This window comes from Protopterus annectens, chromosome 17.part0, assembly GCF_019279795.1.
Source record: "Protopterus annectens isolate FY-2018-M chromosome 17.part0, PAN1.0, whole genome shotgun sequence".
Taxonomy (NCBI): domain Eukaryota; kingdom Metazoa; phylum Chordata; order Ceratodontiformes; family Protopteridae; genus Protopterus; species Protopterus annectens.
Window position 1 is genome coordinate 173,814,133 of NC_056751.1, and position 27,681 is coordinate 173,841,813.

Here is a 27,681-nt window from a genome sequence, read left to right on the forward strand (position 1 = left end):
ACCCTGTACCAATGCCACAGGTGTGGCTTCTAACATTACGTCTCTCACACAGCTATGTAGGTCCTTCTGGTATACAAGTGGGGCAGCAGCCTGTAGCTGGTGAGTATGGAGTTGTTTTGTTCAGGTTTGCCAATACACCGGCCATGTTATGGCCATGGTATTTACCATGCACACATTTAACACACCTACCCATAATGCATGCTGTACATGTTCACTTATTGCTGTTGTTAACTGCATTGAATCACAGTGGTCACCATGGTGGCATATCTGAAGGGTATGTAAGAGTCCTGCAGTATACCTAACAACCTGTCAGTGCAAAATGTCTGGACAGAGATGAGCACAATGGTGGAACAAATGGCCTACAGTAGGGACATGTCTGAAACATTACCCTTATACAGTGGCTACAGCAGTGTATACACCACTATTACAATGGCAGCTGTTCCTGATGTAAACAACTGCAAATCACAATAACAATATGTGTGCACATACTCCAAATAACATATTGTGGAAGCAGCGTTTGAGGTACTGACACCATTCACTCTTCTTAAGTACACACCTTCCATCAAGTAGAGGGCCTCAATGTCACACAGAGTAATGGTCTGCTGTCCAAGAAGTATGTTCATGACATTTGCCCACTCACCTGCAACAGAGGCAGCCGTGGCTTGCACACATCTTACAAACCATGGATTGGGTCCCATATCCGAAAGGTAGCACTCTGGAGTGGAAGAAGTAGCCTTACCTCACCATTGCATATACCATGGCAAACAGTGCAGACAGTCATGTATGTGTGTATGACATATGAGACAACATTAATGTAGAAAATAAACAGATGCCCATCCAAGAGAGATGACAACACATGTTGCAAACTGGTCATGGAGGCTGCCCAGAAACATGCAGCAACACTAAGGGACTTGCAGAAATGTCTAGCAAGTACCACATGTGCAGTACCTGTGTCGATAATCACTTGGAATCTGCATAAGTGTGGCCTAAGGGCTACAGTAATCAGATGGAAGAGTTGTCCCACAGGAAACATCATCCAGGGCTCTCTACAGGTAGCATATGCATAACATCAAGTATCCCAAAGGCATGTGTTGCAATGTGTAATGGTGTACTGAGACCAAGGCTGAAACCTACAGACAGTATTAATAAAGATACATGTGGTGCACAAGCAACACCACACTCCACCTCAGGCTCATCATCCCCATTTTTACCTTTCTAGTGCCAGTGTACACCATTAGGTTTGATGTTCATTAGCAGGAACTAGGCTGGTAGACATGGTGTTCTGAATTTGGAACACTGTAGAATGACACTCATGTGTGGCCCATAGTTGTCAAGCATCTGCAATAAGGCTGAGGATGGGGAGAGATGTCATCCTGAAACACAACAGTGAACTGAAGCATACATCCAAAGCTCACTAACAATGGCTGTATCTGAACACAGTCACGGTCATGAATTGTGCCAGACATAACCCTGACTCCACAGCAATAGTGAAGGCACTGTGTGACCTCCAAGGGCTGTGCACATGAGCTGACCTTGCAGTCCGTCAGAGTTGGGGGACATTTGTAGGGTGGAGTGACCAAATAATGGCAAGTGAAAATGGGCCATGCTAGTATACTCCTTCCAGGAATAGTGACTGGTGTAGTTCACTTAACAGGTGCTGCAACAAACCATTGTTTTAAGGGTGTGCACACTTATGCAGCCCACATATTGTATGCATTTCAATCAGCATCTGCATGACTAACACATTTGTTTGATATCGCATTTGATTGCACAGGTCATATGTCACATATCAGGTGTGTGCAATGTTATATGCAATATTGTGGCCCCATTTTATATTATGGAAGAGGCTGGTATGTCAACAAGGGTGTGTACACTCCTCATATCCACAGTATGCTTTAAAGGTTGTCAGTGTAATCAGATTTTATTGCTCATACATGCACTGCTGATAATGAGATCTGCAAATCAGAGGTCAGGCATTAACTATTGACATCAGTCCTCATATCATACTAGGTATGTGTCAGAAAAACACATAGGGCCTGTGAGCAACAGAGAAAACATAACTGCCACACATATACACATTCAGCAATGGTGTGCACACTTGTGAGGTATGGTGCACAGTACATGCCAGGGTGCTGTTCAGGTGCACAGCAATACTGTGTACATGGGTGCAGTGTGTTCCAGGGGAAGGGGCATCACCTAGTAACACAACTCATGGATCACAGAGATGTATAATGTTGGTAACATGGATTGAGTATAGCTGCAGTGCATGCTGTTGAGTGCCATATGTCATGTATATTGACTGCTGGGTAATGAGAGGTATGTGTAATATCTTTATGCCACCTCACCTGTAAGTGTGTGTGTGTGTGTAGGTGTGTGTGTGTGTGTGTGTGTGTGTGTGTGTGTGTGTGTGTGTGTGTGTGTGTGTGTGTGTGTGTGTGTGTGTGTGTGTGTGTGTGTGTAGAGGTAAGCAATAACACACAGGTCTTAAATTACATTTTTTTGTTTTTCCCTCACAGGTGGCGAGGTGGGTCAGGGTCCCTCCTGCAGGAAAGCTGATGTTAGTGTCCATACAGACTCTAACAATGATGATAGGTATTGTAAGGTACAGGCAGGGTTGTCAGGGGCTGAAGCTGTGCCATCGGTTGACATCCCGCATTTGTCCACCCCATCCCTGCACACAGTCACAATGCCTATACATACCCCATCATCAGTGGCCATAGATGAGGGACAGTTGGCAGGTGGTGGCATGGGACAGGACAGTGTGGGGACTGTGCCAAATGTGTCTGAACACAGCAGCCATAGCCGGATGACCAGTGAGGTACCACACAGGCAGATGTACAGGGGTGCTCATAGGACGGCTGCTGGTTATCATGCTCCTGGCAGAGGTGCCACAGCAGGTGTCACCAGGTGCAAGTTTCAGGCCATCATGGAGCCACAGGCATGTATGGAATGTTACACCAGACAGAGTCTGAGACTCCAGAGGGCTACTCATTCTGCAGTACTTGACAACATCTCTGATCTTGCAGGTGCCCACCGTTATTTTGCAGAGATCCTGGATAGGGGGTTTAGTGAGATGGTGGGAATCCTAGACCATGTGGTGTCTGTGTTACAGCATATATGGTGGGAGTAGGGCATCAGCCACGTGGACATAGGTCAGCAACACTAACAGGTGGAAGTCTACATGAATGTGCAACAAGCCACAGCCGTTCCTGTAGTGGCAGTACCAGCACCAGCACTGCAGGGGGGTGCTGTCCACACCACAATGCAGCAGGCTATATGCACATGGTCCTGGCCATTTCCAACAGGGATGAGGATCCAGTGAACATTTGTCATCATCAGGGGTGAGTAACATATCTGGGCTTCTAGCTGGTAGCACCAGTGGAACCCCTGGCAGGCACAGTTTCCGTGTCCATGGCCGGACATGGTGAACTGTATACCCTGCCATGTATGGTGTGCAGCTGTCCAACAAACCCCTGTATAGGGCAGCTGCAAGGCAGAACTGTTTGCATACATACACACAGACATCACCAACACAGCCAGGTCACCGCCATACCTACACACACAACACCTGCACAGCCCAATTGGTAAAGAACCCCCTAAAACATACATATGATGTCAACCAAATGGATCAGCCTAGGTCTCTGGAAAACCCACAACACACTCTGTGCATATGATGATACCTGTGCCACATCCCTGTCATCCATACCACCAATGCAGGGACATGCTAATATGGTTCTGATGCACCAGGTGAATGTACTAAGGTTTAGCAATGTAATGCTGTTTAACATGTTTTTAGCTGGAATGTTTAATGCTTACATTTCAGGGTGTGTAGCTGACCAGCCATGATGCATTATAGCTGTTATTAACACTGACTGATCGTGGTCTCCATAATGTATTCAGTTTGTGTTGTAAGTGTCTATGTGTCAGCAGAATGTTGGTCTGCTGTCCTTTCCTACAAGGGGTATGGCATTGGGATGACACACTGACTGCTGAATACAGCTGAACACAAGTAATAAGTTTGTATAACAGTTACTGCATGTGCCACATGGCTGATAGGTCTGAGGGATGTATACAGTGAGTGCATGGTGGCTGCTGACATCAGCCACCATGCACTCACTGTATACATCCCTCAGACGTATCAGCCATGTGCCACATGGCTGATAGGTCTGAGGGATGTATACAGTGAGTGCATGGTGGCTGATGTCAGCAGCTCTTCTACAGTGGACAATGGTAAGTGTACTGGGTGGCACACACCAAATGTTTGTGAATAACACACACACAAAGAGGCTTTGGTGTTGATGCAATACACAAAGAATACTGTACACATGGATGTACTTAATTTTGCTCTGAACTCATTTTGGCCTATGTAACTCCACCAAGACAAATAGGCAAAACATCACATCAGTAAATAATCAGTCTGCCAGCTTAATGTCATTGACAATGTTACTGACAGGGTATATGTCCTCTTCCCCAATGTGGTGCAATCTTGGAGTTGGTAAATAGGTGTGCTGGTGTGGGTAGCACAGCCCCCCACTTTGGAGGGTGTGGGGTGGCGTAGAACCACACATAGTGTGATTAACAACTACTTAACCTGTTAACATAAACTGTACAGTATAAAAGCAGACTAAGAGAGGGGATACGCACAATAATAACCCCAATGAGGGTGGCTGTGCCCACAACAACCACACCCAACTATATATACCAACTCTAGTATTGATGTATAGCTGTACAGTGGGGAAGAGGACATTTAGACATCTACTGCTATTTTTGATGGAATGAATTTCCACAAGATGATTCCTTTGAAATGTTAGCTTTTGCCAGTTAGTTCTCAGACAAATGATCTCCTGGGACATGTATTTTCTGCAAACTGAAGTAGATCCCTTCACATACACACAGACTTACTTGGCAACACTGAGGGTAGAACCCCTACCTAGGTACTTATTGCTGCTAATGTGTTTGGCCTTAATTGCACACACCACAGTGCTTTTAGGATGAGGTGTGTCCCGAGTTTCCTGTTAAGTGAAGAACATCGCCAGGCCTTGTACAGTATGGTAATGGGGGATGTACTGGGTGTTAATGAACAATACATAGTATGACATACTGTCATATACACATTGACAAACACATAGTCATAGACACATCTGACAGACCTGGGTTTAGCACTGCTAACTACCTTGTCAGTGAGTCCATTCTGTTACAGAGAATTTGCACACAGCACATGCATCATTGAGCTGGATAGTGTAATCAGTTACCAGTATGGTTGATGGTGACAGTGGTCCTCATACAATGGACCTTGGGATATGTACTGGGGGTACCATGGTGTAAAGACAGTATACCCAGCACCCACACACCACACTGGAGATTTTATTCGCTAAAACCCATGATAATGCTCTGACATGCCCATAATCACACATTGACCAGGACTGCAATACAAGCCCTTGTCTATCTAATCAGTGCTACTACAGGGATATGCATTTATTGCACATGCCACAAGGATAGTAGGGTGAGGGTTTGTCATGACTCTCCTAATGTCAGAAACATCACTATCCCTTATAAGGTATGGCAAGGTTTATTGTATTTGGAAAATGTGGCCTCAGAATGCTGTCTGCTACAAATATACACACTTGCACATATACACACACTTGCCAGGACTCAGGGGGTAACCCATGCCTATCTACCCATTTGTAGAACAGTTTTATGCTGGTACTGCAAGCTTCAGGTAGCACACAGGGTGAAGAGTGAAACAAGGTACATTTAACATCAATTACAGCAGAACCATTTCTAAGTATGGCAATGGGGGTGTAGTGAGTGAGAAGGCCCTCAGGGTATTGTCAACTATAAGATTACAAGCACACAGACACTGTTATTCTTAGTAATGCACACTGACGCATTTGTCAGTACTGGGGTCCATAGGTGCATGTGTTCCTAGGTGTGTACCAGACTAATGTACATGGAGAGATGAAGAGAGTAGGGCATGTGGGTACACTGGTATCATGCCACCTGACATTTGTCAGCAGCCATCTATCAACTGATGCCACTTGAGTGATGAATTCAACATCCGATCATCTGGTTTCCTCTTGCGGAGGGCCAGTGAGGTGCTACAACTGACATGTATGCAACATATATTATATAACATGGCCAGTGTTTGGGTTAGAGACCTGTACCCAAGCATATTCTGTTGAGTGTGGTAGTCTGGTTGTGGTATCCATGGCATGTAGTGCATACAGGGTGGGGTTTCCTAGCTGTGGCATTTATAATACAGTGTCAGTCAAGCATAGATCACCTGTAAGCAGCCAAGATGGATACCTAACTTCTGCACATCTGTACAGGGGACAGACAGAAATCAGCTAGGCAACAGGTTATGCATTAGGATGAATGTTTTGACAGATAGACATCTGACACTGATAGGTGTGCCATTACTACATGACAGCAGCCCTCAATGACATATCCTAAACACATAGTAGTCTACAGTTAATATCCTCATATCAGATCAATATCCAGTAACAGATACTTAATAACATACAGCTCACACACCAAGAACAAAATAGTCAGTACTCAAAGTCCAACTTTGCATGCAGTGGTGTTTGGTTCCAGTACTACAATCTGCAATCTACTCTTACTTGGAAAAGCACTATTAAATGTAGTAACATAATGATGCAATACATGCAAGTTTGACTGCATATAACCTTGGATACTACCCATGTATGAAACACATACAAAGAGAAAAGATTTCTGTACTAGCCATGTATACTCAGGTGTCCCATACAGTATACTCACACCCCTTGCTACTGTAATGACAGCACATAGAAGCATGTTATGTACATGGAATTAAATATACTTATTAAAGATGTCATTTCATTACCCTGCTATTTTATCAGACTGGAATGTGATCACTGGTTACCAGGGCTGAGCTATGCTTAGCAGGTGTAAGCACTGTTACATGTAAATGTTAAACAGATTTGTGCAGTGGTAAGTGAAGCCTACACAGTGTAAGTGCCTTTTTGTTTGACCATATGTTAGCACCACCTGCTGTCATGAAAACCCACGCAAATCACTCAAAGCTGCTCAAAACTGCCTTAACCATTCTGTATCCAACAGTCCTTATTCTGCCTAGTAACAAAATAAGCAGCCGTTGCAGGTCTTGAACCAAGGACCCTGTACACTATAGTCACAGCAGTTAACCACTAAGCCATTAATGCTGTGAAGATGTCTGTTGTTTTTTTTCAAATATATCATTCAATATACATACAGAATAGTAGTGAACAACTGCTTTGACTACTACAATTGTTTAGTACTTGTAAGTGAAAATAGTGTTGAATCAGTCATGTTTTTATATCTAAATATACACATATCACATAAATATGGTGGGATATATCTGGAAAGGTATATACAACACTCATGTTTACACATAACAAGGATATGGATATCTATATATATATATATATATATATATATACACACATATGTAGATATATATATATATATATATATATATATATATATATGTACATACACACACACACACACACACACACACACACACACACACACACACATATATATATATATATATATATATATATATATATATATATATATATATATATATAAAACATATGCCCATAACATGTAGTGGAGTCATACCTCAGCACCAATAGTCACAACCTCTTGGTGCAAGGGAATGTAATGTAAGTATTGCATGTATAAATATAGAATGTTGCTACAGTAACAGGGGTTGTGTCAACAGACATTTTGTGTAGGAAGTCACTTCTGATACTGACATGTACCCCATCAGTTACTGACAGACATCATAAGATCATCATAGTGAAGTACCACACAAATCACAATAATGATCCTGTGAAATACAGCAGAGATATGACCAATAAACATTGACCGTCTGACACAATCTGGTCAGTCCAGAAGTATACACAGAACTCCTTAGTGCAAGACGTGTGGACCAAGCCTGACAAAGTGGATGTCTACAGCAATGACAATGGGGATATCACACAAATACTGGAACAGATAAGCTCACACAGTTGATGCATTCACACCCTCCTGTCTGTCCTAACACATATTAACTGGAGGAGCAGAGGTTCCAAGCCCACATATTTCCCACTAGTTAATGACATACATCTTCACAGCATCCCACTGCTTTTTCAGAAATACACAACACTTATGGTGGCCAGGCAACAGTACATCTGACAAATATCTGGACATAACATCACACTAGGTAAATACTCTGAGCTGCTAGGCATGTCACAAAGCACTATGTAAAATACAGGCAGACTGCCACAACACTGACTCAAGTTTCCTATGGGGGAATATGCATGTACTTGCAAATAGTGCAGGCACTACGGGCTTGTATCAGCACAGAGTAACAGACACCAGTGTGAAAGTGCATACCCACAACCAATCTCAACACAGTCACAGTATGGTAAGCCTAATTAATAGTACAGTATAAGGACTGTGTGAACAAAACCATCCTGATATTTGCCACTCACATACTAACACTACATATACTGGCCCAACACACAGTGTAATCTGATGCCTGACTGTAGTATGGGACATGTCTCACATATACGCTGATAGGGTACCAGAAACTGGAGCAGCATGCAACATCACATAGAACAGGACCAAGAACACTGACATCTACCACAGTCTGTACACAGGCCAAGTAACGTATTCACAATACACTGCTACACAATACTGACACTCTGTCTGCTACACAATACTGACACTCTGTCAACAGTCACCATAAGTACACAGACCTCACTACTGTACAGACTACAACAGAATGTCCAGGTTCTGTCCTCAAATATAAGGCCTACTATACATAACATGTCTAGCAGTCTGATATCTCACTGTCTTGTTATCAGGTATGATGTCAGTAAATAATGATATACTGTACATATGAACCTCTTACTGCATGACATATGGACAAAGGGTGACAGACTTGGGGGACAGAGGCACAAACACAGGGCCATTATTGACATATTGCTGTGAAAAACTGAGAAAATTCATGATGTAACAGGGTTTGTTGTGACATATCTCTTCTGAGGGATATGAAGTCAGTAACTCACATGGATGTCACCATGTACTGACTGCAATCATCAGAGTATGCTACTGCATTTCTAAAGATAGGAAATGTGTGAGTAACACACCACATGTAAGACTGCAAACTCTGGCTAGTCTGCAGGTAGCCCTACAGGTGAGTGATTCCCCAACCACATAACACTGTCATGCCAGACTATAAATCATGTAGAACAGCCATATCCACACAAACCCTATTAAAATCAACATTATTTCAAATGAGGAACAGCAATACTTACATTATGTCCCCATGTCTGGAACAGCCCCCACCAGTTTGTTGGTCTGTCTCCACAGTGTATATTGTAAGAGGTATTTCCAACTACCCTCTGTGATGCTGTTTGTCAGACACCCACATGAAGTCCTCCTCACAGTGAAGGAAAAGGGCCAACACCCACATGAAGTGCTTAGTTATAGGAGTGTGTTTCATTGCAATTGGCTATAGGAATGATACCACAGCTGTTCTACATGTAATTAGCAATTGGGGGACTGCAATTCATGCACAAGCCATCAGCGGATCATGAACATTACTTACAAAACTCAAGCTGCTGCCTATGCAAAACAGATGTACTTTTCCACATCCACCAGAGAGATAGAGAGAGAGAGAGAGAGAGAGAGAGAGAGAGAGAGAGAGACAAAGTAAGAAAGGAATGGAGTAAGAGAGTAAGAGCCAAGCGTCTTTGTGTATGATCCATGTGTGGAGAGTGGTATCTGGGTATTATAACAGTTGCCTATATTGTTTACTAATCCATACTGTTACATAGTAATTGCACATGGCTGTACACATTTATGGCTGAGAATTGTCTGCAACAACCTCTACAGTGATTGAAAACTGTTGGCCTTGTAATGTGGACATTGGGACATATAGGTCCTCAATATAATGATGTAGCAAAACCCACACTGCAATGGATCCTGTCATTGCACAATCACACCAAGCGGATACTGATGACACACACAAACATACACTTACCACTACTGAGTTTCAAACCCCTACCTGACTATGTATTGCTATTACAGTGTTATGCAGTAATTGCATGCACCACAGAGCTTACATGTTGGAGAGCTGTCCAAAGGTATCTTTGAAGGTGAGTGACATCAGCAAGAGTGCTAAAGGATGGGTAAGGGAAGTGTAGTAACTGTGAATGTCCACAAACTCAGGTGTCAACAATGATACACACACACACTGTCTCAGAGAAACACACACATTATCACAGTTGGCAGGATCAACTAGTTTGCTACACAGTTATTGCAAGCACCACAGAGCTTATAGGGCTGAAATATGGCCAACGGGTTATTTCAATGTGAATGACATCAGCAGGCATGCTAAAGTAGGGCAATGGGAGGTGTAGTAGGAGTAAATGGCTTCAAAATCATTCATCTACACACACACACACACACACACACACACATATACACACACACACACACACACACACACACACACACACTCACACACACATATTTGTGGCTCAGGGGTGTAGCCCTGGAGTGGTCTCCAGGGGTGGGTATTGTATTCACCCTCCACTCATCTGGGTTACTATTGTGGGTGGCCAGTGATGTGCACTGCTTCCCATGTATGTGATCTATATTCCATAACATGGGCAGTGTCTGGATTGAGCACATGTCCAACATGCATATTGACATGTGGAAGTATACTTGAGGTCACTGGGGCATGTTGTGTGGACAGAGTGTTATCTTCTGATGTAGCATTCCTGACTTCATTTGGTGAGACCTGGCTATGTAACTGAGCTTGTGCTTGTACCTACATTGACAGCATGATACAGGTATTCAGTGGAGTTAGTGGCATCTGTCCATACAGGGCATGTGTATAAGGCATGGTATTCACTTTGTGGGTTATGTTTACAGACTATACAGTTGTTGCAGGTGTCCAGTGGGAAACATAGCAAAAGGCCCAATGTAAGCATTTATTTGCTTACTTTGGGGATGGAATAGGGTGCCATGTTCTTTTACTTGCTGGAAAACACACAGTCCGGAGATCTAACACATCAAAATACTTTCTGATGTCAGTGGCACTGTTGTGGTCAACAGGCATGTAGTCCACTGCAATCACACTGTGGTTACTATCTGTGAGGCAGTATGCAGGGAACTACCAATAAAGTGGTTGTTGCCTAGCCGAGTGTGTTTGTGTATGAAACATGGGTGGAGAGTGTTCTCTGAGTAATAGAAGGGTTGCCTATATTGTTCACCAATCCATAATGTCACATGTAGGGCTATGGATTGTCTACACCAGCCTCTTCGGTGTTTGACATTTGTTGTCCTTGTAAGGTGGACATTGTGACATATACTAGGTCCTCAACATAATAATTTAGCAAAACCACCCACCCTGGATCCTGTTTTACAGGATCACAGCAATGTCCACACAGGATGCTGATGACAGACACATACACACACACACACACACACACACACACACACACACACACACACACACACACACACACACAGACAAAACCCTTTCCCTAGCTATGTATTGCTACTATAGTGTACCGCATTTATCGCAGGTGCCACGGAGCTTATAGAAATCACCAGCCCTTGTAAATACTGGCATTGGGTGATGTAGTGGGTGAGAGATCCCAAAAATAATTTTACCCTACACACACATTTACATTTGCCAGGGGTGAGGTTCAAACTTTTATCTAACAATCTTTATGGACCATTATGGTTACGCATTTACCACATGCACCTCTAACCTGACACGATTCAGTGTTGGCAACAGGTACTTCTAAGGTGGACGATATCTGGAAGACTGCTAAAGTCAGGCTCTGAGATGTGTACTGGGTGTAAATGGGGCCAAAATCTTTGAGGTACACACATACATACGTACACACACAAACACTTGCCACAGATGAGATTCAAACCCATATATATGTAGTCACTGCTACTACATTGTTCCCATTTATGGCACGCACCATGGAGCTTACATGTTGGAGAACTCTCCATAGGTATCTTTGAAGGTGATTAACATCAGCAGCAGTACTAAAGGAGGGGTAAGGAGAAAGTAGTAAGTGTGAATGTCCATAAAATCAGGTATTATCAAAGAGACACACACTTTCTCACACAAGCACACACAGTTTCACAGTTGCCATTTCTGGGATGAGAACTCTTACCTAACTAGTATGCTACACTATAGTATTACACAGTTATCGCAAGCCCCACAGAGTTTATATGTTGGAGAGCTCTCCACAGGTATCTTTGAAGATGACTAACATCAGCAGCAATGCTAAAGGAGGGGTAAGGGGAGAGTAGTAAGTGTGAATGTCCATAAAATCAGGTACCATCAAAGGCACACACACTCTCTCACACAAACACACACAGTTTCCAAGTCTGGGATTAGAACTCCTACCTAACTAATATGCTACACTACAGTATTATGCAGTTATCACAAACGCCGTGGAGCTTACATGCTGGAGAACTCTCCACAGGTATCTTTGAAGGTGACTAACATCAGCAGCAGTGCTAAAGGAGGGGTAAGGGGAGAGTAGTAAGTGTGAATGTCTATAAAATCAGGTATTATCAAAGACACACACACTCTCTCACACAAACACACACGGTTTCACAGTTGCCATCTCGGAGGATTAGAACTCTTACCTAACTAGAATGCTACACTATAGTATTACAAAGTTATTGCAAGTGCCAAGGAGCTGATGGGGATGGCACTTGTCCAAAGGGTTATTTCAGGGTGACTGACACCAGTAGGCTTGCTAAAGGGCAATGGAAGGTGTAGTGAGTGTGAATGGCTTCAAAATCATTCATCTTCACACACACACACACACACACACACACACACACACACACACACACACACACACACACACACACACACACACACACACACACACACACAGTTTCCATGTTTGGGATTAGAACTATCTATTTTCCTACACTACAGTATTACACACGTATCGCAAGCGCCACGCAGCTTATAAGGCTGAGATTTGGCCAGAGGGTTATTTCAAGGTGACTGACATCAGCAGGAGTGCTAACATGGGCAATGGGAAGTGCAGTGTGTATGACTGGGCCATAAACCATTCCTCTGGAAACACACACACAAGACTCCATCACACACAACTTTACTTTTGACAGGACTGGGTATACAAATGCTAGATGAATATGATTTGTACTATTGTGTTACACAGTTATCACAAGCACCACAGACACTATAGGGCTGAGGGCTACCAAAAGCAATGTCTACAGTGATTGACATTAGCACATTGGATGTGTGGTGGGTGGGACAGGCCTCCTGATGGAAATCTCTCTGTCACTGTCTGTCTCTCTCTTCCACACATCTCTGAGTGTGCATGTTTGACATATTATAGTGTGTTGGCCTTGGATATGTGTGAGTATTCCTATCCAATGTGTGTGCAAAGCATGAATGGTGTACAATGTTTTATGTGTGCAAATGCATCTGCGACTGACAAATATGTATAGTCCACTGTGTTGTCAGACATGGGCTTCATTTCTCTAAGTGTAGAAGCATGCTCAGTATGACCTTCTGTATTGAGTCTGTGAATCCATTCCAGGTAGGTTGTACTCCAGTCCAGGGTTTGGTGTCCTACACCTACAGCCAGCAACCTGTTTCTGCAGGATATCTGTAGATAGGTTGACAATATGGAGTCACAATGGGTGACAGTGGGATACTGTAACTATTGTGTCTGTGCTGCTTGTGTTACATGGTTGGTGTTAGCAGAGATATTCAGACATATGTACTGTTTTACATTGTGATGCATTATGTCATCAACTACTGACAGATATACTTATTTGCTCACAGTTATTTCCTGGGAAATGCAAGACGAATGAAGCGTTGTCCAGTATTCTGGTCTACAGCCTACATATTCTTGCACACTCATGCCATTCTGGAGGGGCAGCTGCAGACACTTGCTGATGGGTCTGTTTAAATGGTCCAGCACCTCAGTACTGTGGTGGCTGAGGTGCCCCTGCTTGTACATATATTGGCGTAACAAAATGACCATATACTGCTGTGACCATATCTCTCAGCTGTACAGATTCACCCAGGTTACACTGAGGCAGGGATCATATATCTGGTCAGTTTCCCTACACATTGTGGTTTACAAGCAGGTTTGTAGCCACCCATTACTGGGTTTGCAGGCAGAGGTAGTATGGGCACCCATCAGAGTTTCAGACTTCACACACTCCATGATGTCCATGCTTTCACATCCCCACTCTGTTATTCTATCCTCTTCCTAACATTGTGCAAGCGATATCTGAGAGGTATCCCGATAGTTGCTCCTTCATCCCAGCGGTATTTAGGGGTTGGTCCACAGTTCATTCAGTAGGACATGGTGGGCAGGCTACTGGGATTTGTCAACATGGTCTTGCATTTGTGTTCTGTGGACTGTGTTGTGTTGTTATTTGGGACCCCATGAGATAACATATATTGGCAGTACAGGTGAGGCACAGGCCTTTGACAGAGGACTGTAGGGCATTTGGTAGTGATGCAGGCCATCTGTAGCAGGCCAGTGCATTCTGTCACTTCTACATTCCCAGGCTGTGAACCACTGGATTCCCCTGGGGTGACAGGGTAAGTGTGCGAGGTGTTAATGGAAATAGTTCCTGTCCATATTAATCCATTGGTCTGGATGCTGGCAGGGTGCTGCTTACAGCTAGGCACACACCTGCATGGGACACCTCTTCAGCATGTTGCATTCTGTGGGTATGCCCATACAGAAGTGGGGGTCATACTGTACTCATTCCCAACAGCAGGAATATGACCTGTGATAAACCTGCGGCTGACGGTGGGGTGAGCTGAGTGCATGTGTGATATGGAAGCTTCTTGCATCTGACTCACAGATATACCTGGGACATTCCCTTATGCTGCCTTGTGTGGGGACATAGGCAGTCTCTCATTACTTTATAACTGTGCCTTTTGTGGTCTGCCAGTGATTGGTCAGACTACATCAATATTCCATACTACACAGACAACTAATGTGCCACAAACCTGTATGTACAATTCCAAATGTGTGTGCAGTTGACAGTTACATTTTATGTACTCTGTCTAGGGTACTTCCACCTGTGTACTGCATGTATGTCTGGGCCCACATTTATGGCATGCCCATCTTTCAGACAATGACAGATATTGACATCTGGACAGTGAGTATGGATGACTGCTGACATGGGTATTGCTGAGATGCATTGTGGCTGGCACTGCAGTTGTCAGAACATGGCCCTGTCATCAACAGTACCGGCCATAAGCCACTGAGACACAACCCTCCATGCCTACATGCTGACCACTTCCAGACAAAATTGAACACACAACAACCTAACACACGGATCCCTGCATATTGTACACATGCAACAATCTATCCTGTGCATTGGGGCAGCTCAAGTAATCTGTGCTCCACTGTTATTAAACCCACACATACATGTTACTGCATTTCTATATAGGATTGTGGGTGGGGGGGGGGGCACACCTGATAACTGTAAACATTTGCTATGACTGTGCTGGTATTTCAGGTACTCTGTTGACTTCCATTTCGTTTTGTATTCTGACCTATCATGTAGATTATCGGCATATCAACAGAGTACAGATCTTAGGTTTTATTGGCCTACATTTCAGTTTCAGACTTCTTACCCTTCAGAACTAACATACAACTGCCAGACCTGTTGAAGTATGTTTGTGTAGGTCTGGAGGAGGGCTGTTAACCATTGCCATCAATTGGAGGCCTTAGCCCAGCCTTTTTTTATGGTCACCTACACCTCTCCTGCTGGCTGAGGCTGGTGTTGGGTATGTGAGCCTCACTGACATGTATGTGTGTGTGTCCTATTTGGGCCACCCCATGTACTGCAGTGGGATTTGTCACCTTGTCTAGTGCTGCCTACTTTGTTGACACCAGTATTTGTTATGGATTTCATGCTGCCCATACAGGTGTCCACTATCTGCTGCCATCCCATGCAGCCATAGGTGTCCACTATCTGCTGCCATCCCATTCATCCACCCAATTCTATTGCATGCTGACATCCATACCATAAATACAACTAGCAGAACATACTACTCCATTCAGCAGTTGATAGAAAGAGTGACTTACCTTGTGGCAGTGCCAGTATTGAGGACAGTGCTGGAGGGCTGACTATGTCGGATGCACATAGCACACTCCATATACATGGTAAAGCACAGGTAGTGTCATGTTTGGCATCCCTTTTACTGTTTGTGCAAGTCAGAGAGAGGTGTCATTCTCTGGGTCCCTAGTGTGTCAGTGTATTTGCTATGCATTGCCTCTTTGCCAAAGCCTGGGCATACTGGGCATGCCTCCTTCTGCCTACATGGGCAGGCTCAGGTTGTTCCTCCTCCGAGTCCCTCTGTGCCTGTGATGGCCTTGGCAATGGTGGGGGGCTGTATGGCCTTGCCCTGTGCTGTTTTTGCTGCAGCTGTTTCCGCAGGATCATGTAGCATGGCACAAACTATGAACATGTGTGTACATGTAGCTGGACAGTACTGCAAGACTCCACCAGATATGTCCAGGCAGTGGAATCGCGACTTCAGCATCTCAAACACACACTCTCTTATGATTCTGGTTTGTGTGTGTGCCTCATTATGGAGTTCTTGTTCGGGTGTGTGTGCATTTCTGATGGGTGTCATCAGCCATGGCTCCAGTGCATAACCAGCATCCCCCACTAGGTGTCCATATGGGATGTCCCCACTGGCAAATTTCTGGTACAGCTGTGTCATATGCCAGATGTGGGAAACGTGATAGCTTCCAGGGCTGCCAGCACACACATTCAAGATAATGCCCTGGGCATTGCACATGACAGGCAGTTGATGGAGGGGAAGCCCTTGTAGTTTATGTAGACCCTACTCCATTCACCGGGTGGTGCTTTGATGTGTATGTGCATGTAGTCCATAGCACCCACTACCTCAGGGTATTCTTCTATTTAGTGAAGCATATATGTGCTCACTGGCATGTGCTGACATGGCATCCAGGAACTGGTGGAGTACCCTGGATGCTGATGTCTGTGAGATCCCCATGATATCCCCAGTTGGCCTTTGGAAGGTACCTGTGGCTAGTATTCTTAACCCTACACATATCTTGGTATCCACTGGGATGGGTTCCCCTCTGTTGGTTCTGTGTGTGAGGTGTGGCCGGCACAGCTCATCAATTTGCTGTAAAATGTCCCTGTCCACCCTATAGCGCTCCACTATCTCCAGCTCATGTAGCCCCTGGTAGGTTACCCAGGGTCTGTACACTCTTCTCCTCCTCCTCACTGTGGGTAGGTTGTCAGCATTCACATCCTCACCACCCTCAGTCTCTTCACCATACTGATGTATGAGAGCAACAGCAGCCCCTAACATTTTGTTAGTTTTGTCAGGTAAAATTTCCCCTTCTGTGTACACCAGTGGTGAAGAGTTTGTGGGAAAAAAACAGAGTGAAAGGTGTTTGCATAGTTTATAGTAGTGTGCTGCGCTGGGCTGCTGCCTGTGTAATTGCCTGATTCTGATACATTTCACCTGCCAGCTATGCTAGTTCTCCATGATTGCCTTCCTACTGCTGTTTTCCCTTCCCATTGCCTTCCCGTTTAAGCTCTGAAGTGCGCCACACATACCCAGTGCTCAGATGTGAACAGAGCTGCTATTACCTGTGTTTTCTTCTTTTTTTTTTTTTTTTTTTGTTTAAAACCCAGTGTGTGGCGCGCACATCCTTTTAGGCAATGTAAACACTGCTAGGCAGCCTCATACACACACACTAACTTAGCTGTGCTTAGCTAAGGGCAAACATGGGCCATAGAGCTCCAGTAAGCTTACAGCATGCATGACACTCCCCCCTTATGAGGCCATTTACCTCTTATACTTATACCATGGTGTTGCTGCACCTACACGGATAGGTGCAAGCTAACACTGAGAGGAATTCTGTGATTCAGTATCAATCCCCTTATTTGCATAAAACAGAATGCTAATTCATAGTTACCACACTCACAATGAGCCTTCCCCTTTAGCAACCACTATTCCCTGGCATTGTTGTCTTATGCATGCCATTGACTATCATGAGAAAATGCTGATTTGTGTTTAAAAGCTTATTTCTAACTTTTTTCATATTTTTGGGCTGATCCCATTTGCGTACCGCTGCCCTACACTTAAACGGCTAAAATTGGCCAAAAAAAATAAAAGTTAATTATTATAATTTTGAACTATTTCCCATGCCAATGGCCATCTATTTGGCCATTGGCATGCTTACTAGATTGAATACATGCTTTCTTTGGAGCTGTCATGCCTCCGTTTTGTAATTTGCAGAAATGTATTTGGTTAGTAACCGAATACATTTCTGCAGGTTACACTATTCCTGCATAGATGCCTGCCTGTTTACAGGATTGCTAATTCATCTCATTCGCATGGTTTTCACCAGCAAATGGGGTAATTAGCATATAGCAATGGTGTCCATGCAGGAATAGTTTGAGTGCTCATGCATGTCCTGGAAGCTCATTCCTGGATCGCTCGTTGGCCATATTGCATGCAGCAGCTCTTGCGTTGTTCCTGCACACCCTGCAGTGCTTGCTGAATCCTGGGGGAGATATGTGCATGCTCAAAACAAGCCCTCTCACAGAGTATTTCATGGTCAAATGTGCAGTGGTTAAACTGAGATTCCTTCCCCCTCATGGTGCAGTGATCTAGAGTTAAAAGAATTTGAAGAGATAGTGGAGGTACACGTAAAGTAACCTGGGGGGGGGAGGGTGATGAAAATGTAAATGTTTTTTATTTGAATCATTTTATTAAAGACCCAACCATGAAACTGGTCAGGACCATCATCATTGATGAAATGCCCTACAAACCATTTGATTTAAAATGACATTTGATGTTACTAAACATATTAGAAAGCTTTTGCATTGATCCCCACTGGAAATACACAAAGTTTGATTACAAGCTCCCAAAGTTAATGAGCTGCTATCACAACTACCCAGCAAATACTGGCAGCAAGTGACAGCTTGAGTACACCCCACCACACGCACACACACACACACACACACACACACACACACACACACACACACACACACACACACACACACACACACGCACTTACTATTCACACTCTGAGGTCATTGTGCCTTAGCTTGACTAGTGACAGAGAAAGACCTGACCTATTACTTGTGCAGAAAGATGCAAACTTGGATAATACAATGAAGTATAATATTCGACCATCACAACATCACTGCTACATGGATCAACAGACACCACCTGAACAACTACTCCTTCCAGTAGTAATGCATTTATACATAAAGTAACAATATAGAAGCCCATATACATATACATATCTACATGCACATACATATACATTTACATGTACATATTTCATACAAAACACTACTAAACTCTCATTAGTCTGCATATCTTGAAGTATAACATTCATATCTATTTATAATGCCACAATAATATTCTTAAACAAGATGGTACTTTTATTTACTTCCATTGAGTCAGGGTCAAGGAAATAATTTAGTAATCACCCCATGCTTATTGCTTTCATCCATTGTATTTTGAAGTATACATTTTCCTCCTCTTAGTGCACTCATTCTATCTTTATAAGTCTTTAGCATTTATCTGAATATCCATAACATATGACCATGTGCACTATAATTACATTGGCTCTTATTTCAATTTGTTGCATAGTAGGATACACTTATTGGAAAATTTACATGAACTTGTAATTTCAGACTGTTCACTCCCCTTATATTTTCTGTAGCCTTTGTTGGAATCTGTCCATACTGTTTATATTTACTTACAATGTGTTCAAAATGCTTGTGCATATTCAAAGCCAGTTGTTTTAAGAGCATTAAACAGAGGTGTGTGTGTGTGTGTGTGTGTGTGTGTGGGGGGGGGGGGGGGTGAATATCTCGGGACATATCAGTTTTATACATTTTAAAGTTCCAGTCTGATTATAAAGGCTCTGTTGTACATGTTATTTTTATGCTTATTTCAGCCAATAATTACTTGTGAATAATTATGATACCACTTGCACAGTGTTTTTATGCCTATTTTTTAAGGTGCAGTTATCCCAGTTTATCTGAATGTCATCTTCTTTACTTTTTTCATACCTACACTTAATTTTGTTTCAGTGTCCCAAATTATATTCTCATTCATTCCTACTGAGACTGTAAAGTAGCATTCTTAGATGAAATTGCTCCATCCATCCATCCATCCATCCATCCATCCATCCATCCATCCATCCATCCATCCATCCATCCACAACCTCTTTTTCCCAATTTCCACATGGGGTCTTGGTGTCATTTAATAGCGGCCATCTTCCAGACCCAAGGTTCACACCACTGGGAGGCTAATATCATCATATTTTGTAAAGACTATCTATTCTATTTGCATTTGATGTATATAGAATGAACTAATGCAGTCCAAATATTAACACCTCAGGTAACCTGTGTGCTATATCTTTCACTGCATTGCTTGGTCTCTCAGCGTGTACCCCTGGGTTTTTAAAAATTAGTTTTACTATCCAGTTTAACAAACATTCTGATGCATTCTTAGAATTTAATGTTGATGTTACAATAGTATGATCTCCCTAAAAACACTCATAAGATGTAATCCTAGCCCAGCCCTGTGGTGCAAAGATAAAGATTAAGCCTTGAATGAATACCAAGCAACCTGTATTCATTTAACAGCGCAGGCACTGAAGGGTGAGGGACTAGGCAGGGGAGGACAGAAATGTGTATCCAATACAGCTCACCCATCCCGAGGAGAGGCAACTTGGCTCATGCAACAGCACCATAAAGAGCCTGGCCTGGAGGTTGTGCATGCCCATGTGTGGAAGCATGCATACACATCAGAATATACCTCTCAAGCTCCTAGTGCAAGAATTCTGGACAACACTAAACATAATGGGGAGGGACAAAGGCCCAAAATCAGGCACACACGTTAAATATTGCTATTAGAAATTAAAAGAAAATACTAGAATAACTGGTTTTATATTATGCATGCATTTTCTGAACAATATAGTCAGAAACTCAGATGTCTCTTATTATTCAGTGCTATTAGTCCTCAATGATTTGTCAGAAAACCACACATTTTAAAAGGAAAGAAATATAAGACAAAAACCTGGACAGTCTGCAAACTTCTGGTCACTTGAGCGGTACACCTCATGAAGGCAGGCACTGTAGAGCTTTCAAGGCTGCCATGCTGTTGTGGGATATGCTCACCAGCAGCATTGGAATGCTGTACCAGTGTCCTCAGTTTCTCACCTACCCAAGACATGGACTGGGTAGAGCCTGGGAAATTTATGGTGGGTCCACAGGACCCACTGAATGTGGAAAGGGGCTGGTGGCTGTTGATATTCAGCTGTAGAGAACAAAAACAAATAAAAATAAAGACATTAAAAAATAAAATCTTGTTCTAGCAATGGAGAAACTTCAAGCCTGACTATGAATAGGTGAGTGAGGAATGAGAAGCAGATCTGTTCCCAGGGAGTCCAGACAGGAATAGCAGGGCTGAGCATCCAATGGCTAGTTTTCTTGTTTCAGCCATTGGGGCTAGCAAGTTCCAAACAATTGCCATCCACTGCTGAGACCACAAGTATAATCCTTGGCAGATAACTCTTACCTGATCACTCGTGTCCCCTTCAACCTGTCCAATCTCAAATGGTTCTGTGTCATGTGTTTGGGTAAGCATATTATGTCTAAACTCTGGGAAGAGATGGGGGAGCCACAGTCTTACTATCAGACATAGCCTCTGCAACCCCCAAACTGTGCATGTTCATCTCACGTCATCATCTTCAGAGGCTACCAATGCTCCAACATCAGGTAGCAGGAGCTCCACAGTGCTGGTGGCAGCTTCACCTGTGAATATACCAATAAAATAAAAGAAGGAGAAATATAAAGAATGATCAGTCATATGCTATGTAAACCCAGATAAAGCAACAATAGATGCAAGTAAACATTTTACTAAGGTACATTTAAATATAAATATATATATATATATATATATATATATATATATATATATATTGAACTACAATACCAGATGTACCAAGACAAATAAAATGGAAATTAATAGAAATATGATAAGGAATAAGCAGACTATAACCATTTAAACAAAACTATTATAACTCTATACCATTTTTATAACAATACATGTGTGTGTGTGTGTGTGTGTGTGTGTGTGTGTGTGTGTAGGGCATACCTAAAGGATCAGTAGTTAATGCTCTGTGTCTGTCTTCCATCTTTGCCCCCCAGATCCATCATGGCACTTGGTAATGCCTCTGACCTACCCAGATCCCTTACAGTTGATCAGAAGTCATCCATCTCAGTGAGTGCTATTTCAGTAGCAGGCCCACCCCTCCTGTGCAACAGCCCTGGTTTTAATAATCACATTCTTTATCATGTCATGGCCTTATGCCTGATAGCCATGTAGTCATGGCTATGGCCACCCACAGCATTCACATCATCAACCACCTGCTACCAGACATGGTCATAGAAAGGCTTCCGAGCTAAGCATTTCTAAGTTGCATGAGCCATGGAGATGGAAGGCCTGGATTATTACCTCATTCTCAGCATCTGAGAATGCAGATTTAAATGGTATGCTTGGTCTAGGTGTCATATCCCTGTAGTGACATTAAAAATGTTTTCCAATAACTCAGCAGGGGCTGTGTGGCTACAAGCTGATCCAGCACTAGGCAGAAAACAATTATGCAGGCATCAGTGATGAAAAATGTTAATAATGATATAAGAATATAAACATCTAATCAATAATTGTAAAATCCCCAGTCCCCCCACTTGTCAATAACACAACTTCAGAAGAGGAAAAAAGTTGGTTATTTCTGGGATATAAAACAGTATTAGCAATTACCAGTTTCTTAACTGTCACTTTAGCCTACAATAAACTTATCAAGTCATCTGACAACATCCTCTGGAAATCTTTCCAAAAAAAATAGTTTTTGTATCTAGTGCAAGTCAATGATAAATGCAATAGCAGCTGTTAAACCTTCATTACAAAAAGAACACTGTTAAGCATAGACATCATTCATTTTTGTAATAAAAAAGCAAAACCTCATAAAATAAATCACCCCCATCCACCCACAATGGCAACAACATAACTTCACAATGGAAAAAAAAGTTATGGCAAGCATAAAGAACGCCATTAACACTGAACAGTTTCCAAAATGTTTAAGTTTATCCTACATAAGTTTCTCAAGTTAGAAACATGTTAACATCTTCAGAGAAATGTTTCCAGGAAATCATGAAACAGAAGTGCTACATAGCAAGTGTTACATTTTCATTGCAAACACAACTGTGCAAAGTGTAGATATCACTCATTTGCAAAGAAAAACATACTAAAATAATACTGTAAACAGTACTTTTAGGGAACATAGCATACACTGACAGAAATTGTAAGAAAGTTCTCTGAAAAGAATATAAATGCAGTAAGTCTAAACAGTCAGTGGTACTATTTTTGTTTTGAAGCACTTGGGAATTCCAGTCTTCCCTAGTACAATGGAAGTTCTTTAGCCCAATACTCTAGTCATATCACAGAAAGTAACCCCTTTGGGCATGTGAAATAGATAAATTTGGTGTCAGTTCATTATCATTTCTGAATCACAACAATCTGCTTGATGTGTTGAGCGGGTAAACATAGTGTGAGGACCATTGCAAAGTCATGAACATGCCTTAGCAGTACAAGAGTGAGCATTCTGAACTGTGACTAGCTAATGCCTAACAAGTGTGACTCATTAGCAGAAATGCACATCTAATCAAGACTTTAACACTGCTGTTAAAGAGAATTACACTTACAGAGGGTGTTTCAGAGATAATAGACTTGCTGCAAATGTTTGTGCTACATGTATTGACCTTTATACTGCATTGAGTCATATATTGTTAGAAAATAATGAGCCTCTGAATACAAAATTCATATCACGTGCATACAACTTAAACACAGAGAGAAAAAAGTCAAAATCATTGCAAAATGTAATACAGTCATGTTGCAGACACATCAAAAGTGAATAATGCTCTTAAAAGAAAGAGAAGACACTTTTGTCTTGCAGACATTTGTTTGTGCTGTCACATGATTCACTGGCATAACTTCTGCAAGTATCATATTCAGCAAGAGTTCTACTGTGAAAGGACAAAGGACAAGAGTGAGAACATTGGTCAGTGCTCCCTAAATGTAAAATACAGCAATTATAAAGCTGAGTGTATGTGCTCTGCTTTATCTCATGCTGTCAGTGTTGGTGTGGCAAACACTGTTCATCTTGTCAATGTTTCATGGTAATGCCATGGTTTCATAGTTCAAATCTAGAGATGGTGATGTCTGTGCAAAAGTAGGGATCCTTAATTCAAGCATTTTAATTGTATAAGATCACAAAGTTGAGAAATTGTTTGTGTCTTTCGGCTTTTCCCGGTTAGGGGTCACCACAGAGGAACTCTGGTCCACTAATGACTGGTAGTTGATTTTTATGTACCGAGTTACCAGCCCTGATGCACAACCTTCAACAAAGGTACGCCCATTTACGCATGTTTCCACGCAGAAGACGCTCTAGCTGAGAATCGAACCGGACAGCATCTTACTGTGAGGCGACAATGCTCATGGCACTAATTCATGTTTTTTACTTTGACTTCATCCTTTACATGACCCTTTATGTTGTACCTCAGTAGCTGGCAATGGTGACTATCAGTGAACGAGAGTTTACTTCTCATGGCAAAAGACTCAGATGTTTATTTCACATGCGTAAAGCCATAGCTGTTAGCATTGCAAATGGTACTGGTTCTGGTGTGCTTCAGTCAGCACTCTGGACAGATGAAATGAAGGTATCATGTCACTTTCTCAGTAGCCAAAAATGCTTGTGCAGTAAGTTCTAAAGAATAGCACAAATATCATAGAGTTTAAATCCAGATTTTGGATATTTTAAATTTAGCATTCATGGTAAAATATTTTTGTGTACTTGAACTTGAAGTACAGCTTCACTGTTTCAGCTGTTTTCCACTGTTCTGGTGATAACAATATAAGTGTATAAAATGGACGATAAACAAGAAAACTTTGATCTTTGCCACATGCAGTCTTCTTAGTATAGATTATAGTAATAGCATGACATTTATGTGTATGAGGTTGCAAATATGCTATGGCCTAAAATCTGAAGAATTAAAATCAGCAAACAATGAATTGGGAAATCTGTACAGTTAATCTACACAGCTATAATATGTCTGAACATTTATTCATGACAGTAATACATTTCATTAACACAGGTGTACATTTTACATGTATATGCTGTGTAGAACATAACCTCCTGTAAACTTCTATATGGCACCTTCCTCAATAAGAAATGCAAGTTATCATATGGCATTCAGTGTAGTGCCATAGGCCCATGGTTCAAATCTAGATATTTTTACATACCACTGAAAGTAGCAATCCTTACTCTCAGCATTTTACTTGTATAAGGCCACCACTTAGATTAACCAGCTAACTGCATTATGTTTTTTTTTGGCTTCATCCTTTGCACAAAGCTTGACATTAAGCATTGATAACTGATGATGGTGACTTTCAATGAATGACAGTTCACTTCCCAATGCAAAAACTCAACATTTTATTTCATACGCACAAAGACTTAACTCTCATTCATGCAAATGAGACTGATGTCAGTATTCTGAATAATACTGAGTCCTGAAAATACACCCATCATATCATTTTCTCAGTGTGCTAATGCAGTAAGTCCTGAAGAATAGCAAAAGTGGTGAAGGATGTGAAGCCACATTAATGATATTTTGAAAGGAGGGGTCAAAATAAAGTCATGTCAGTTACTTTTTTGTTGTACTTGAAGTTGAAATACAATTGGCAAGTTAAAACCTGAACTTTGCAACACTAGTCTGTCTAATGAATGTTAAAAAAGTTAAATATCCTGTCAAGTATGTTAATTATAGCACTGATCATACTAAATTGAAAGTATACTTACATGTTTATGACGTTGCCAGTAGTTCTTGAGATAAAATAGGACTCATTAAAATTATCAGGATTAGGTTTTATGGAAATCATTTGCAGTTGAGCAACACACATTTCAACACATTTGTGAACATGGCTGCAGAGGAATGAGATCTGTCATTACTCTCAGTGTATATGTGAGTGATATATAGTTGTGTAGAATGTTATGTACTGTAAAGTCTGTAAGGACCCTCTCTCAATATGTGTTACAAAGATTACTCAAATTAATGCAAAGGAAACTTTTTTCAAAGGAATGAATATCTATCTTAAAAGATTAAGTCCATTAAAAGAACACCTCAAGTGCAACACATGAAAGCTTTTCAGAATTAGGTCCATCTCCATTCCTGTGCAAGTTGTTATACTTTAGTTTACACCATGAAAATGTTTGTTCTCCTTTGGCATTAACAGTTAATAAATGCAATAAAGCAGTTTAGCTTTCTTTCCTCATGGGTTCAAGTCTCAGGTACTATCACTCACTATAAAATGTATATCCCACCAAGGCATTATGTCTCACTTAAAGAAATGTTTTCTAATAACAATATTGAATGATGCCAACATAACTGACAATGTTATGTCATATTTGTTTGTCACAGGTTTCTACTTATGATTGCCACACACCATACTAGATAGAGGTGTCAGTATGTCCTTTCAAATGTAACTCAGATCTCATCATTAAAAAACAGTTGATGAAGTCACTGTTGAACATGTATACATGCATTGAGTAGCACACATGACCATATCTCATTTTCACATGCCACACCTAAATTATACTTTGAAGAAGTCATACCTATATTTGACCCAAGTCCACTTGTGTGTTTTCTAGAATGCAAATATATGTGTCAGTATTGTCTATTGTTGTGCACAGGCAGGTATATGCAAGATCTGAACTGGATGCCAATTTCTTGACAAATTTCCTGATATCCTTGAGAAGACGTGGCAAGTTATGAGGATGATGCTCCATTTAGAGTGCAAAGGTAACATCAGGGGAGTCCAAGATCTTTGTTGGACTCCTCAAAAGTGCTACAGCTATAGGCTTTTGCAGTAGAACTATATTAATATTTTCTGCTTTTTCTCTCCACCCATCCTATTTCTTTTTTTTTTAATTTGCAACATATTTCTTGCTGCAATACAAATGCCTGCCAGCAAAGGGAACTAGACCAGCCACTGGGGCTTGCACCACCATTCCTCCACAGGTGACAGCAGTGGCACCAAAGTAGGAAGCAAAAGCATCAAGTACTTCTGGGTCACAACCTGGCAGTGTTGACTCCACTACTCCTGCATTACCTCCTTCATCTGCATCAGGTGGGTCTGCCCCAGGAGCTAGTGCTGTAGTACCCACCAAGAGAAATGCTTGTGGAGGCGGCACTTACGTCACCTGTCTGGAGCTGACAGTACTTGTGGAGGATATTATGGAGATGGGCTTAGAAGCCTGCATTGGCAGAATTAAGAAAGTCCTGTATCAAATAGCCAAAGTCAGTATTCCATCTGGCACTGCCCCAGATGTCTGTGATAGGAGACAATGATGGCAGTTCTGAGGATGAGGACTAGATTCTCACTGTACTCGTGCTGGATGAGGATGCTCTTCTAATGTCCCCTACCTATCCCCAGTCATGATGTTACCCAACCTCCTGTGTCCATCTCCATCCCAGTCTGTCCTG